General features: G+C 52.7%; 1 pseudogene; it reads left to right on the forward strand.

Annotated features, from left to right (window-relative positions):
• The first annotated feature begins 5,385 nt into the window (after nucleotides 1–5,385).
• On the forward strand, nucleotides 5,386–9,643 carry LOC135964501 (uncharacterized; annotated as a pseudogene).
• The last annotated feature ends 7,119 nt before the right edge of the window (nucleotides 9,644–16,762 follow it).

Raw genomic sequence — 16,762 nt, forward strand, 5'->3', positions numbered from 1 at the left:
TCTACCACTCTGGGTGAGACCCTTATTAATAGTAGCCAGTACTATAAACCCAGGTGTCTGCCCGGCCTTTGCAAGATTCACAAAGGCACTAAGTCTGTTGTCAGGACACCCATGCCTGGACATTGCCTGGAACCCCCTAGTCACTTCCCTGGCTCCCTTGCTGGAGCCCTGCCCAGAGGCAGCTACTTTCTCACACCACCCTCTCCAGCTCTTCTCTCTCCCCCCAGCAGCAGCAGCTCCCACTCCTCCTCCCGCCCTTGTCCTTGGCCCTCTGCATGGCATCCACCATGTGCCTCCAGTCACAGCCGCATCAGTCTTTCTAGACAGTAAGCTGTTTATCTTTTACATTTGCTACAACATCAAGCATAGCACAGAGCCAACAGCTGGCCAAATATGTGAAGTGTTGTCATTTTTAGTTACTATACTAAAAAAAAAAAAAAAAAAAAGGAAAAGGTTTAAGCAAATAACAAAACAAAAAAACAAATGAATCCATTTTAATATAAACCCAAGTAAGTATAGGTCCACAATTTCTTCGTTATAATTTTGAAACCCAAATGGCTCAGAAAACTGAAAGATTCTGCAGAAGTTTAGAGCAAACTATTTGATGGCAAAACCTGACTGAACAGATCAGGACACTGAGTCTTCGTGCTCACACTCAGAGAATCATCAGGTTTGGCGGCAGAAACCCTAGTGTGTCTAGGGTTTCTAGAAGGGCGTGCTATGTTGGGCGGGGCTGTGCAAGTGATGGGAGGAGCTTAGTGAGGGGTGGCTCTTTGCAGGTGAGGAGTGAAGCCTAGTAGGTTGGGATGCAGGTGAGCTGGGCCTTGAGGATGGGGCTTGCAGGAGATGGGGTGGAGCCAGTGGGGCGGGGCTGCAGGCAAGCTAGGCCTTGGGGGCGGGGCTTGCATGTGAGAGGCGGGGCCTTGTGGGGGCAGGGCTGGCAGAAGAAGGTGGGGCTTGGTGATGGACCCGGCTGTTCAGGTGAGGGTAGTGGCCTAGTTGGAGGCTGCCGGAAGCTGGGCCAGGTGAACCTTGGTAATCCTCTCTGGCCTTGGTCCTGTGGCTCAGGCTGTGCCCAGCAAGGGAGGCCGGCCCGTTCGAGCTGCGGTCTCCTCCCTGAGAGCGAGGGCTCCTTCCCCCAGCGCGAGTTAAAGCACCGTGTGTCCACCTGTGCAGTGGCTGGTCCCCATGTGACCTGGAGGGCAGAATCCCTGGGTCCTGCCGCTGGTCCGGGGCTTCTGCTTCCCCTTCCTGCAGTTCCTGGGAGCGTCTGTGTGTCCAGGGGGCTCTGATCCCTGTCTAAGGACCACGGGTGAGGGGTCAAGATCGCCCGCTGTGGAGCTGGCCTGGATCTTGCTTCTGTGGATCCTCGCTGTGTGGTTCTGGAGAAGTTCTGTCCTCAGGAGAGGGATCCTCACAGCTGCCTCTTGGTGCCCTGAGAAGAATTAATAGGACGACCCCTGGGTACCTGCTCGTAGCCCTGGGCAGGGCCAGCCCTGTGTCTCCACCAGTTCCTTCCCTCTGTGCTCCCCGACACTGTCACATCGCCAGCCTTCATTTCCTTTTCCTTGGACCCAGGCAGCGAGTGCCCCGCTGGCCTTGGCAGCCCCTTCTCTAATCTGTCATCAAATCACTTCCTGACGGACAGCACTGACCAGCCATTGGCCTCACCAAAGCCCCACAAAATAGAACCCAACTTTCGTATAAGCTGTGCAGAGCTGTCCCAGCCCCACTTCCCACAGGCTGGCCTCATTCACCATGGGATCCGTGGTTCTCACCTAGGGCTGGGGGTGCCCCTGGCATCCGGTGGAGAGTGTCAGGGATGTCCCTCCAGGCCCAGTACAGTCCCCCAGCCAGTGGCCGGCAGATAGCAGCACCCAGCCTGATATCTCTGTGGCTTCCGGTTCCCCGAGGCCAGCTGTGCTTTGCTGCCTCTTCATCCTCTCAGACGGGCGCCCTCTCTCCACCTTCGCTGGTTAGCAGGTTCCATCCATTAGAGCTCGAAGCACTGCCTCCCGGCAGCACAGCCCCTTCTCCTGGCCTGCCGTCTGCCTGTGCCCCGTGGTCTGTGACATGTCCTCGCGGGCCCATCAGAGCGAGGCTCCCAGGGACGGAGCGGTTCCTGTTTGTGTCTCTGTCCCACCTTCTCTGGACCTGGCACCGTGACCTTTGCTGACAGAGGTCTTGGGTTGATTGTCAGCAAAGCAGACAATCTATATGGCTGTAAATGGCTGTAAACATGCTTGATTGGAGTATTTTAAAAATAATTGGATATGTAAACATTTGAGTGTGACACAGGTGGATTTTTCGGCGAATGGTCTTGTTCTTCAGGGAATAACCACAGGCCCATCCACAAGGACCGTTTCCAGCTGATTTATGGAACACTGTTCTACCTGGTTAATTTTGAACCTTATCTCAGCCTGAGAGGTAGGTCAGCATGTGACGAAGATCACTGGTTTGAATACTAACCTGCTCCTTTGGAGCTAGACCTTCCATGCCTCTGTTTCTTCCTTGGTTAGGTAGGAAAGGTATGAGCTACCTCAGAATTGTGAGGCCTACATCGAGTGACCACATTAAAGTGCCAAGAACTGCACCCAGAATGTTGGTACTTAAAGACCTTTAAACATTCCGATGTTGCATTTTAGTACCCGGGTAAAACAGCAAAGTTATGACAGAGGCAGACGCAGACCCTCGGTGAGGTGATGGCAGGAGGTGGATCACCGACCCTGGAACGAGGGCGTGGTCTGTTCGAGGCTGAACAAAGTGCATGTCGTTGTGTGTGCCACGGAGGTCCCTCTGGTGAAGTCCTGGAAGGGTCCATGTGGCTGAGCCGTGCAGTCTTTCCATGACGTCCGGCAGGAGCAGAGCTTTCGGGTGCAGCCTTGCTCTTGTGTGCACGGCCCTCAACTGTCTCAAAAGTCTGAGGCTTAAAGCAGGCTTGGGGTTTCCTTACACCTCCCAGACATCTAATTTGCCTGGCAAACATGTTTTTCTTGGGTGTAAAGGTGAAGGAGTGGGTGACTCTGGTGAAAGTGTACTAATTACTGCACTTCTGGGTCAGTGACGCTTGGTTGAAGACACTATCTGCCCTGGGTGGACATCTCTGGGGTAGAGAAAACCGGTGGCTGGATGTCACGGGGTTGCCAAGAAGATGCCAGCTTTTTCCTTTTTCCTCAGTAACAACACCCTACTTTGTTTAGGGAAGCAGCACACCCAGCTGAAAATCCAATTCTCTTGTACGGCGAAGCGGCTGGTGACACAGGTCCAGATGCTGGGATGCTGATGGGGGTTCCTGGAGTGGGAGGTGTCGGGAGGCTTTCTTGACCCACAGCAGCCCTGAGCCCTTGTCCGGCCGTCTTGCCTGGGGCATGATGCCTGGAGGGAAAGCAGCTTTGGGGACCCAAGTGCCAGAAGCCAGAGTCTTGGCCTGTGGGGCAGGCCTGGGCCAGGCTCCTCAGAGGATGTCACAGAGCTGCTGCCCATGCGGGGACCACCCACCTCTGAGCCCCATGCAGATTTTCCTCTGTAGCCAAGTGAAATGCTGGTACGGCGAGTGAGGCAGTCAGAGGCACCTTTTGTGGAAGGAAGACAAAGCTGGAGAGAAAGAGGTTTTCCTAAAAGGTAAAAGGAGCTGATACTTCGTTAGGGATAAGTCCTAGGAGTGTGGTTGCTGATGGGTGGAAAACTGTAGCCAGAGAATAAGTGGGAATAGCCCTTGTTGGTATTTAACTGATTGGTTCACGAATGGTCTGAACAGTTCTAGTGAAAAGAACATTTTGGAAACAGAAGTTTTCATCCTGCCTGACAAGCAGCATGACCGTGGGCTGTTTCATCCTTCCTGGGCAACAGTGAGAGGGTCTCAGGCCCTTCTGGCCCTGTGCTGGCATTTCCTCAGGGTGTGTGTCCCGTCCCGAATAGGCTGGAATGCCTCTGGGTGCAGCTGAGCCTCTTGAAAAGGGAAGAGTCATGTGACGTGCTCTGGGTGAACAGGAAAATGAGGGAGGACAGGAAGAGGGGCCTGGAGGTGAGGAGGATGGTGAGCAACCTGGGGACAGGTGACGGAGGGTAGCGCAGGGGACAGGGGATGGAGGGTAACACCACTTCTCCAGGTGCCTTTGGGGGATGCTGCCACCTCTCGCACCCCAGAGTGAAGTCAACAGGATTCTGTTCCCAGGAGCCCCAAAGCCTGGCAGCTGGGATTGGCCCAGTATGAACCACCGTTCACTGGCTCTGCACCCTGAGACAGGCTCCCTGGTGTTTCCACCCTGGCTTCCCATCTGGACAGTGGGACCCTGAGTGTCACCTTCACAGCTGCGCCCGGAGTCCTGGACTCCAGCGTGTCGTCGGCACTCGTTAGCGTTTCTTTTGTTGTGGTCCGTGGATGAAGTGGCTCTTTCTTTATGTGTTCACAGCCCTCCTGCTCACTTTACCTTCTGGGAACACTTTTTAACATAGCTTCGTATGTGGGGAGGACTCGAGTGATTAATCGAATGTTTCGTCAGGTGCGGTTCTTCTGTTTCCCAGTTTTGACACAACATTTGGTGAAATTTCCAGGGACTCCTGTGGTCAGCCTCACAGTTTCACTCTGTCACTTTCTAATGCAGTATTCTTTGGGAGTCTTTTAAATTAAGTACCATCATTTCAAAATAAGTTTTATAATATGCAGTTTCAGGTTAATTCTTTACCTTTGTGTGTCAGGCAGTGGCTCTCCACCTGTGAGTCAGAAAGGTTCGCGCAGTTTTCCAGGGCGGCCTTTGCATTTACTGGAACTATTAAGAACTGTTTCCTGCTTAGGCCGTGGTTGACACACAGTGCGCGTGAGGCCATGCGTGGCTTAGCGTCTTCTGCAGGCTTAGAGGTCACTTTCTGTTCTTCCCCAAGCCTGCTCTGCTGTGCCGAGTGTTCACTGCGGGCGACGGTCACACTGTCTGGCACAGGCCACCGAGGCCACAGGGCGGACTCCACCTAGCGGAGCCTGCAGAATGGCAGAGCCCAGCCCTTCACAGGGAGCAGAAAGCGCAAGCCTGTGATCAGAGCTGTGCTAGCCCAGAAAGCCTCCGAACAGGTTTAATTTAGGAATCAGCTCCTACCAGCTGCCCATGTTTAGGATGTGTTTGAGATTTTGTGATTTTTCCTGCACTGAAGCTACTGGGCTGGCTCTGAGTCACCGTCATGGGACTTCAGGTTGCCCCGACGGGAAGCGGCGGAGGCGGAGGGCCGCACAGAGGCTTGCTGCCGTGATAATGAAGGGCTTGTTGCCTCTTGGAACAGCGAGTTCAAGCTCTTTGTAATTGTCAGCGTAAATAGTGACCCGCTGAGGACATGGCTGTAATTCAGGGTGGCATGGTTGATTGTCATCATTGATATCAGGTACCTGCCTGTAAAATGATGGTACCCATAGTGCGGCTCCAGGAGGGCAGCTCCTGCCAAACACACGTGCTCCTGGGCCCCCGCAGGCAAGGTCGTGCTGCCAGCCAGGCCTGCAGCGGTGGGTGCAGGGGGTCTTCATGGCACTGAGGGCCTCCCTCGTTTGCTTGTGGGGCCCAGCCCTCTGTCCCTCCCTGTCCCCATTGCGGTTCCTCCCTGGGTTCTCCCAGCCCCATGCACACCTCCGTCTTCACAGCTTCCGTAGTTTTCTCGTGGGAGCCCCACGTGGGCGCCTGGGCAGGGATCGTGTGTTAGTTGAGTTCTCTCCAGCCATCCCTGGCTCATGGCTCAGCAGGTCCCTTCAGATGAGTCAGTCAGCTGTGTGGCTGCATGTTCAGGATACTTGTCAGGGGCCTTCCTCAGGTCAGAGCAAGACCTACGCTCACCTCCTCCGCGGGACTTTGGAGCCTGCCCTGGAGAGACGCCAGCCACGTCCAGAGGGGCCGCCCGGGTCCCCGCGGGCTGGTGGGAGTGACTTCTGAGCCACTCGAGGCCCCACTTTGTGTTCCTACACCCCACAAAGCCACTTAAAGCACCATATTCTGGTGCCGTGTGCCTCTCGAGTGTGGCACACAAGCCTGGACGGGGATGTGAGCGGGCACTGCCTTCCTCAGGCTGCACTTGTGTTTTGGGGCCCCTGGAGCACTCCTGCCTGTGATTCTCGCTGCTGTCTGGGCTCCCCTAGAGGGTCTCACCCGCAACCTGAGGGCCACATTGGCAGCCACTGAGGAACCGGCAGGTCCGGCGTTGGTCCCACTCAGTCCTTCTGGACTTTGGTGACAGAGGAGACAGCAAAGCTTCAGCTGGGAACCCCAGACCTTCTCTGCTTGGGACCCTGGGACTGAGATAGCACAGATCCTGCCATCCACGTGCTGGGGTCCCCCCTGTGCAGCTCCCTCCTCTGGTCAGGGGCCGCGCCCTTGGGCTGGGCAGCTCCGGGTCCTCACACTCAGGGGCTCAGGGCGGGTCCTGGATGCAGAGAGAAGGAAAAGGACGGCGGTTTGAGCCCAATTGTGTTGGCTTCATCTTCTGCCTCTTGTCCCTAAATACATTTGCAAAGTTTTCCAGATGAAAACTCAGAAGGGATTTTTAATGACTGGAATCTGTGAATTCCATGGAAGCCAAGTCTGTCCTCAGCTGGTCACTGTTTATGCTAACAGTTATAAACAGCATGAACTTGCTGTCCTGAGAGGCAACACACCCTCCATTCTCTCTGCAGTGCAGCTGTCTTGGTGGATGGAACATGCCCCTCCTCCCTCCCTCTCCCTTCCTCTCTTCCTCCCTCCCCCCTCCCCTCTCCCTCCCTCCCCCTCCTCTCTCCCCCTGCGCCCCCCCATCTCCCTACCTCTCCCCTCCTCTCTCCCTCCCTCCCTCCTCCTTCTTCCTGTCTTCTCTCACCTTTCTCCCCTTACCTTCTCTTCTGGGTGAGGGACAGAAGAGAAGAGACCTCCGGAATCTTCTTCTTCATCCAAGCAGCTTGGGGGCAGCATCAACAGCTGCAATTTGCCTGTCCCAGCAGGTGCCTCAGGGCAGTCTTTCTAATGGGAATCCTGGAATCATGTCTTTCCTTAATGTGTCCTAAAGGCTGGAGGACATGAAGTGAAACAATGCTCCATGCTCAGTCCTGTGATTTTGTGTATTTATTGGACTTACTTTGAAATTAAACTAAATGATACCCAAGGTAGAGCATTAAAAAAAAAAAAAAAAAAAAAAAGAAAGAAAAAAACAGGCTATGGTGTTTGAAAAACAAACAAAACTGTTTGGTTTGTTGGTTTGTTCTTAGACCTTCACAGGCTCCTAGGTCACACGTTTCAGTTTCTCAGCGAGTGACGTTCTCTCTGGAAGCCATGTCAGCCTCTTGTTTGAGGATGTCAGCCACAGCAGAAAGAAGCACTCTATAGACCCTGTGCTCAGCACCTTGGCATGAGCTCCTGCCATCTTCTGTTCATGCTCATCACAGCTCTGTGCAGTGGGCGTCCTCCCGATCCATGTGGGAGGACAGAGGATGGAGGCGGAAGGGTGGGTGACGGCAGGATCACATGAGGCGTCTCTCCTGAGGTAGGGAGGGGAACCGGCCCAGGACCTCAGTGCCCATCGCGTCCTTCCTCCTCCTCTTCTGCCTCTCTGTGACTGTTTGACTCAGGCTGCAGGGACAGACATGAGTATGTGCAGAGCGTGTGTGCACCCCTGGGGGTGTGTGCTGGTGTTGGTGGGGACAGATGTGTACAGAGCGTGTGTGCACCCCTCGGGGGTGTGTGCTGTTGTTGGCATGGACAGATGTGAGCATGTACAGAGCGTGTGTGCACCCCTGGGGGTGTGTGCTGGTGTTGGCGGGGACAGATGTGTACAGAGCGTGTGTGCACACCCGGGGGTTGTGTGTGCTGTTGTTGGCACGGACAGACGTGAGCATGTACAGAACATGTGTGCACACCTGGGGGTGTGTGCTGGTATTGGCATGGACAGACGTGAGCGTGTACAGAGCATGTGTGCACACCTGAGGGTGTGTGCTTATGTTGTTTTGTAAGCGGCAAATATGTGGCCCTTGCGTCAGGCGGCCCTGCACCCATGCTGAGTCCATCAGTGGCCCTGGGGTTGGGGTCTCCATCTCCCCAGACAGCACTCGAGTGTCTTGAGGTTTCAGATTCTTCCTCTCTGGGTACTTGGGCCTCCTCAGGACCAAACATCAGAACCAGCCAACTGCAAACTGCGAGAATGTTCAAATCCATCTTCAGTAGGAAAACAAAAGCAATTGGAATAATTTTCCAACATGATCCCGTGGTTAAGCCATTAGATACTCCAGCCAACAGATTGAGTCACTTTAAAATTCACACCGATTAAAATGGTTTTGAGGGTTGCAGAGCTTTACCACTAAACCTTGAAATAATTGAAGCGTTCTGCTCCACTTGCTTACTAACTAGGGTTGGGGATAACTTTCAGTCCAAAGTAACAACCTTCTAAATCCAGCTTCGATGCAAGGCTCCCACTGACACAGGAAGAGACAGTGGCCCTTGTTTATTCTCCTGTGTTCACATACTTTGTCATTTTTTTTTTGTATCCTGATCATCACTTCTGCTTTTCCAATTCAAACTAAAGGGAGTTTAGTTCTGTTTTGGAGAAGCTGTGGTTAGTGGTTTCTTTTCATGGTTTGCTTAATCTCTTAAGTCTGGTGCTTACGTTTACCCAAATGCACTTTTCTTTAGTAGGACAGTGCAGTAGCCCAGGGCTTCTTCCTCCATATCTGCTCCCCAGGAGGCCCCCTAGGAATGGGCACTGGAGATCCAGCCGCTCTCCGTGTGCCGTTTTTTTTTTTTTTTTTTTTTGAGACGGAGTCTCGCTCTGTCGCCCAGGCTGGAGTGCAGTGGCGTGATCTCGGCTCACTGCAAGCTCCGCCTCCCGGGTTCACACCATTCTCCTGCCTCAGCCTCCCGAGTAGCTGGGACTACAGGCGCCCACAACCGCGCCCAGCTAATTTTTTGTATTTTTAGTAGAGACGGGGTTTCACCGTGGTCTCGATCTCCTGACCTTGTGATCCGCCCGCCTCGGCCTCCCAAAGTGCTGGGATTGCAGGCGTGAGCCACCGCGCCCGGCCCGTGTGCCGTTTTCTTTGAGTCCAATGTAGGTTTGGCTCAGAGAAGAAAAGAGGCCTCCAGGTTAGGTACCTCTGGCTGCTTGCTTGTGAAATGTTTAATTTTACACATTGATAGTTGTAGCTCGCAGTATTACTGCAGTCATAAGAACAAGAAACACTCCCATAAAGTAGATAGGCAGAAAAAACCCATAAAAATTTAATAAAGTGCAAATAAAATGATGTTGTAAGAATGTACAGTGGGAAATGCTCTCAGTCCAGCCAGATTGGCTGCGGCGTCCTCTTGTAAATACATTCAGCCACGTGTGGCCCTGATTGCAATCACTACTGTGAATTGTGATCCAGAATGTTCTTGGGGGGCCGATGCCTGGACTGTGCCAGCAGCTGAGTCTGATTGGGTGTCACGGCGGTGATGTGCTTAGTGCGGCCAGCTGGGCTGAGGGGTGGCCACCCATGCACTCGCCACGTGCAGTCGTTATTCTGGTGATGGAGTTGCACGCGGCGCGGCTTGTCCACCTGGGCTATTTAAAGTACCGGGAACCCAACCGTGGGCGGGTGCCTCCTGATATGGGAGCTGTCTTTTTTATCCAGGGCCCTCTGGCGCTGCAGACCCCGGCTGCTGGTTCCTGAGCCCATAGGGAGGCACTGGAGGGCTCTGTTGGGCCATGGAGGTTCCCGAGCAGGTGGTCACTCATTGCTTGTGGAGTGGTCCATGGCCTGTGAGTTTATTCCCGGGGTCTGTGTGGGCAAGACTAACCATTTCACAGCTGGGCACTTACACAGGTGACACTAGTTAAAGTGGAATCTATATTAGCTTGCACGGGCGTGCGTGAGGAGCTGGGAGGGTGGGGGAGGCTTGGCCTTAGCACTGGAGACCGGGTTCCTGATATTTCTGCCAGGGCCCCTGTGGGTCCTGAAGACAGTGGGTGCCCTATGGACCAGGGGATGCGGAAGCCTCTAGAGGCTGTGGGAGGAAAGGAGACGGTCGCTTCCCCAGAGCCAGCCCTGCCGACACCTCAACGTTAGCTGGTGGGACCTGTTTTGGACTCCAGCTTCCAGAAATGTGAGAAAATAAGTCAGTGTTTAGGGTGCTAAATTTGGGGTGATTTAGTGGAGAAATAGAAAACTAGCCCACAAATGTGCACGCATTGAAATGTGCTCTGTCCCGGTGTTCACAGTGGTGTGAGGGGGATGACATCAGGTTTCGGGGAACTGTGCAGTTTTAGTGAAGGAAGGGGGCTCGCCACGCCTTTCCTCATATAACTGAAGGTATGTATGCCTGCCACACCGCCCAGGAGACAGGGACTAGAATTCTGACTTTATTTCTTATGGCAACCAAGCCACAGTCAGAACAGGGTGAGGGCTGAAATGAGCTTCCTGCAGCCTGAACTGGGAAGAGGAATCGCAAGTAGTTTGTTTTTCTACACAGACCTGTCCTTTCAGGTTTTGTTGAGTTCTGGAAAAAGGGAGAAGCCAGGCACACCTCGGCAAGGGACAGTGTTTCTGCAGGTGGGGCGGCTTCAGCCTGAATGTGGCCGTGTGGCTGGGAGGCTCAAACTGCCCTCCAAGGGCACTCATCTGTTCCTATTGCACTAATACCTCGTTTACAGAAATCCACAGAAATTCCAGAGAAGTGCGGGAGGCCTCTGGTCTGAATGGGTTTGTGTGGATCAAGGTCATGGGGTGTTGTCGCAAGTACTTATCCTGATCTGGCAGAAGCTCTGTTCCCAAATAATTATTCCACAGTTTCAGAGCCTATATCTGAGTGACAGTCTTTTAACTTTGTTGCATGAAAGCAAACAAAGTATGTCTTGAGGGTCTAAAATTCCATTTAGTAGTCACGGCTGTAAACTCATACATGGGGCTTTGGGATGGAGTGAAAACCACCGTCACCTGGCGTGGACGCTGCGTGGTATTTTTAGCGTGGTGGCCTGCTCGTGCCTTGAGTTCCATCTGCAGCATGAGCAACAGCTGTGCATTTGAGAAATGTAGGTAGGTCAGCTTGCTCCTCCAGGGGCCTGCGGGGATGCGGGTGAGGGGCCTGGGATGAGGCCACGTCAGTGGGAAGGAGCTTGGTTGTGTCAGCAGATATGGCTGCCTCTACAGGCCCGCAAGCCAGCCAGAACCCAGTTTTCCTTTGGTCATCTAATGCCAGAAAAAAACCTGTTTCTTAGAGATTCTTGTAATTTACATTAATGAACTATTTGACCATACATAAAGTGTTATAAATGCATGAGGTTTTACAACTTGGCAGATGTGTAACTCACATGTTAGGATTGAATCAAACTATTGAAGATACTTGTTTCACTTGAAGGTTTTTAGCATTTTATGCACAAACCAAATGCCAATAGCATTTTGAAAGCGTATTTTGGAATTTTAAACACAGAATGGGACAGTGCTGGGTCTCTGGGATGCTGGTGTGGTGGACGTGACCTCAAGTTCTTGGAGCTTGCAAGCAAGCAGGATTCCTAAATTGTCACACCTGCAGTGCTGGAAGTCAAAGTGGATTTCTGTAAACGAGGTATTAGTGCAATAAGGAACAGATGAGTGCCCTTGGAGGGCAGTTTCTGAGCCTCCCAGACACCCCAGGAAGAAGCGGGGGAGGGGGGGCAGTTACCCACCAGAACCTGGATGGTGGAGCCAGGTTTGCTGGGGTCCTGCGTGGCAGGTCATTACGTGCAATAAGGAACAGGCGAGCGCCCTTCGCAACCGCAAGTGGTAGACGCCCCAAGGTGGGGGATGGGGTGGGGTTCGGTTATCCACCAGAGCCTGGATGGTGGAGCCGGGTTTGCTGGTGGTCCTGCGTGGCAGGTAATTACGTGCAATAAGGAACAGGTGAGCGCCCTTGAGGGCGGTTTCTGGGCCCCCTTCGCAACCGCAAGTGGAAGACGCCCCAAAGTGTGGGGGAGGGGTGGTGGCCGGTTATCCAATGGGGCCAGATTTGCTGGTGGCCGCTGCGTGGCAGGTCACTGAGTGGAGCGATGGGAGGTGAGTGGAGTGGGAATAGAGGACGTACCCTCCACAGCTACTGCTGGGAGTTCGCTCTGGTGGCAGAGGGGGCATAGAGGGATTCCCATCAGGGGCAACACAGCTGGGGTCCCACGTGTGCTGGATGCCGAGGTGTGGCCGCATGTGATCTCAGTCTCCACAGCCGCTCTGGGACGTGGATTCAGTTACCTTCCCATCTCACATTTGAGAACTCTCAGGGGCTCACATCACAGCTGGGTGGGGTGGAACTAATGTCTCAGGCAGGACGTTGGCCCCAGAGCCCAGCTCTTAACCCACCCCTGCTGTTTTCAGTCCACCAAACTTGTAGAGAGGGGGGTGTGGTGGGGGGGGCAGAGGTCGTGCGTTTCAGGGGCAGCTGAGAAACCAACACAGTAGAAGAGGGGCAGGAAATAAACCAGGCAGGAGACACAGGCAGTGTTTGGGAGATCTGCGCGGGGTCTGGGGGCCACCTCTGGGCCTGTGAACCCCGTTCTGTGCTCTCGGCTTGCCCAACCTTGGCCCTCAGACACATGCTGCGCACTTCAGGTGAAATCTCAGTCCCTCGCGTGGTGCGGGCATCTTTTCTCCCTGGCTTTGTCTCTCCTTAAATCACAGAGTCTCAGTGGGGATGGTGGGGTGGTTGGTGGTCCATGGAATTTGCCCTCCACCTCCCCATCCTTGTCCTGTCTGGCCTGTTACCTGAATCTGTGTCTCTTCAGAGCCTGCAGATGTGTGGAGGCCACGGCAGCCTCTCGCTGACCGACCTCTCTAACTTTTGTATTCATCAGAATCATGTTAAATGCTGATTCCTAGGCACCCCATTAGACTCTCTACGCCTGCCTGGTGTGGGTACTTTGAGGAAGGTACAGAGGGTTGCTGGGCTGTTCCAGGAGGGAATTTGCATTTGTGGAATGTCCACTGTGCTCCTTCCAGCACTCTACTTTCCACACACGTGGCATTAAACCTGGAAGACCTCTGGGTGCTGTGCTGGGTGAGGAAGCCCCGGCTGGACGAACGGCTGCTGGGGCTCGGACTTGATTCCTGGGCTGGGGGCTGCGGGCTTACTCTGTTCAGTGGGCCTGCTGATGGGATGCCCTGGGAAGTCCTGCTGTGCACTCAGGGAGGTGCAGAGACAGGCTCAGGAAATACAGACCATGGATTTAAAAATTCCTACTGGAAAATCTTTTATGAGCAAATTTGCATCTGACTGAAGACAAGCATTGCTTGAATAATTGGATTGTTTACAAAACTGGTCCTATGAACAGATTAGTTTTCATTCATGCCTTGTGTATAACGTAAATAGGAACTATTACAGCAACCTATATTAACTTTCAATTTTGTATCAGATTGCATTCCAGATTACAAATGGCTGCTTGATAATCTAATTGATAAAACGGAGGAATTTGGTACTTGGAACCCAGAGTGAAGAGAACAGAATTGCTTTGGTTTCTCAAAAGCATGTGACAGGGGTGACCTGGGGTGAAGAGAAGTGGTTGGAGTCATTACACTCGAGGAGATGACCTGCCCCAGCTTTTCTCAGCTGTCTTCTCGATAAAACAAAAGAGTGATAAACGTGGAAAACTTCAGCACTGAGTTCGTCTATGCCCTGAGCTTCTCATACGGTCATTAATGTGACCGGGCTGTATCTGTGAAGCCTCCATACAGGCACGAAGGAATTAGGCTAGAGTAAGACAGCCGGCATCCTCTGGCGTCTGGGCCACGTGTCATTTCCTAAAGCCTTTTTGGATGAAATGACAGTCGCAATGTCTGATGTTCAGAGGAGTGTAATCTCACGTATGAGATGCAGATTTTAAGCACCAAAGCCAGGAAGCTTGGTGGGAGTGGCCATCTTCCAAGTGGTTTTCTGTGCTGCCATGGACGAGGTGTGGATGTGTCATCCGTTGGTGAGATCCACTAGTGAAAGGGCTAAGCAAACCCTTATGGGGGAGGGGGGTGGTGTTTGTGAAGCTACATCTCTTCTGGCATCCCAAGTAAATACATTTTATAAAACTTGTGAATTTAACCCTGACGCTAACCCTGAGTGTTGAAGTCTGGTGCAGTGTCTTGAGCCCTCTTCTGCATTGAGGGTGAGTGACTGTAAATGACCAATTCCTCAGTGGTGAAAGTTCAAATTTAGCTTCCCTGAGGAAGCCAGACCTCAGTCACCCATGTCTCCATTGTAAACACTGCGGCCTCTATATGGGTGGCTGCAAGTTTCCAGGTCCTCCTTGGAGAAGCAGCCGTGCGGTGCTTGGTGATTTGATAACATCAGCCACCTGCTGTCTTGTCTAATCATGGTACAAATGATTCTCCTACAAGGAAACATCTGGTTTCTTCCCCGATCCATGGAAGAAGCAGCCCACCTAGTAACTGCACCGTCCTCTGTACATTCACAGTGAAGTCTGTCTGTGAGGAGTGTCATGTATGTCGTGGGAATCACGGGAATTGCCTTAATTCTTCCTCTTTTTGAGGGCTCGGGCAGCTCTGCCTGTTTTACCTGGGATGAGCAGCGGGTGGTCTCTGGCTGCTGTGGGACTAGGGCTTGGGGTGCGTCATCACATCTGGTGGCCTGTCGAGGTGGGCATCAATGTCTTTTGCCTGTTGGCTGAGGCAGTTGTGATGCCATGGGGGTCATGCTTGTGTCGGGGCCAACCCAGTTCTTCCCATGCACACCTCTCCTGCTGGAGTGCCTTTCCTTATGATGACGTGTTGAATTAGCGTGGAGAATGTGGAGAGGCTCTGGGCCTCTCCTTCCCATTCTTACTCCCTGGAGCTGTGATGCCCAACAAGGGAGCCCATAGCCAGAGGCTCCTTTAAATTTAATTAGAATAAAGATTTGATTATATAGCTAAACACATTTGAAAAGAACTTCACAGATTAAATTCCAGATTCAGCCCTTCAGGCCCAGTGGCCACGTTTTGGGGCTCAGCAGCTGTAGGTGGCTGTTGTCTTTCAGTGTTGACTGAGCAGATTGGGATGTTTCCAGTTCAGCAGGCAGTTCTCTTGCATGGTTCTGCCTGTGGTGAGGGCACCTTGGCTGGAGAGCCTCGTGGGGATCCCTTAGGCCTCTGGCTGCAGCCAGGCTGCACGGTTCCTGTGCCCCGGGTCCTCTGCAGGCCCAGATGGATCCCACCACAGAGTCAGCACTGCTAGACTTGGGTACTGTGTGTAGACAGCAGAGGGGCATGTCCAGGCCTTGCTGACTGGCCTCCTTGGCCAGGGTCCCGTATCCAAGTCTTCAGGGGAAATGCATCCACCATCCACACCGTGCACCAGAAGAAAACTGCAGGCTTCTCTGTGGGTGGTGAATTGAGATCATGCAGAGTGACTAGGCTTGGGCTCCTGGCCAGCGTGGAGCCTGATGATAGCTTTAGGTGGAACCTGACATGCCTCCATGTGTACATGGCAAAGAGAATGCAGTGTTGTCAGCTTGAATCTAAATGTGCTCCCGTTTTGAGGTGGAAGGCTCTGGGATTATTGGAAATTGGTGATTGTCCTGCTGTGGAGTACTTTGAATGCAGGCACTGGTTTAGGATAACCCTGGTTTCCTGGTCCTGTATGTGGGCATCCCTGACTCTGCTGGGCTGGAGGAAGGCAGGGTAGACGGGAAGGTGACAAGAGGTCAGGTGTTTCCAGCTGTGGGGAGTGATGCCATCAGATGGCCGAGATCAGGAGGGTGGTGGCCAGGGGACCAAAGCGGAGGTGCGAGGAAATGCCATGTTTCCTGGGGCGTGGGGAGGACCTGTTGAATTCTATTCCTGGGCAACAGTTCTTCCATTCTCAGGAATCTCTGCCATTGTAATTGAGCAACAAATTCAGTAATTGCTCTAATCACTTACTGTTAAGTCCCCATCCCACTTACCATGAATTAGCAACAGTGACAACAGTTTGCCTGGTCAAGCCTTGCCAAGAAAAAACCGTGGAACTGGTTTTAGTTGCCTTGATTTCCTTCCAAATCAGATTCCTTAGCGGCTTGTGTCCCCACAGCTGCTGCAGTTCCTCCTGGGCCTGGCAAGCACATTCCACACATTCACATCTCAGCTCAGATGCAGGCGTGCACATTATTTACAGAAAATCGCACTGTGCTGTGATCGGCTTGAGCTGACATTTTCTAGGTGGGAGGTGGAGGCCGAGGACCTGTGAGGGACTGTCCGAGTGTCCTCTCATTGACTTGGAGCCAGGTGTACATTTGTTCTTCAAAAGTTCTAATGGTATGAAATTAGAAATATGAATTTTTAAAATTCACGTGTTATGAACTCTGTTCAGTGATTTCCTCTGAAATGAGAGACTATTTGCAGACAAGGCAGTTGGCCTGCAGCTCTCCTTAGAACTGTCCTAAGACCTCGATGCCATCCTATGGTCTCTTCTTGGATGTGGGGTGCGCTGCTTGAAGCAAAACCAAAGGAAAGAACGTGGTCAGTGAGCATCACTACTGCAGCCAGCTCAACGCGCACACCCACTGGGAGGGGGGCCGGATCACTTAACATTGTAAATGCATTTAACACTAAACCAGCAAGTCAGTCAGGACTTTCTGTAACCAAACTGCCTGGCTCATGGGAACCTGACACTTGACTTTTCGGAAGAGAATACTTGCTTCTGTGGAGTGTCAATATTTGTCTCATTTCTTGAGACTTTGCTCAAAGTGATGAACATGTGTAAATTTGGACCTTTTTCTGTAAATTGGGCCACAGAGCTCTCTAGGCACAGTCAGGGGAGTAAAAGGCTGTGAAAGATGCCACCTGATGTGAGCCATGGCCAGGC

The sequence above is a fragment of the Macaca fascicularis genome, chromosome 8 (assembly GCF_037993035.2).
Source record: "Macaca fascicularis isolate 582-1 chromosome 8, T2T-MFA8v1.1".
NCBI classification, from domain to species: Eukaryota; Metazoa; Chordata; class Mammalia; order Primates; family Cercopithecidae; genus Macaca; species Macaca fascicularis.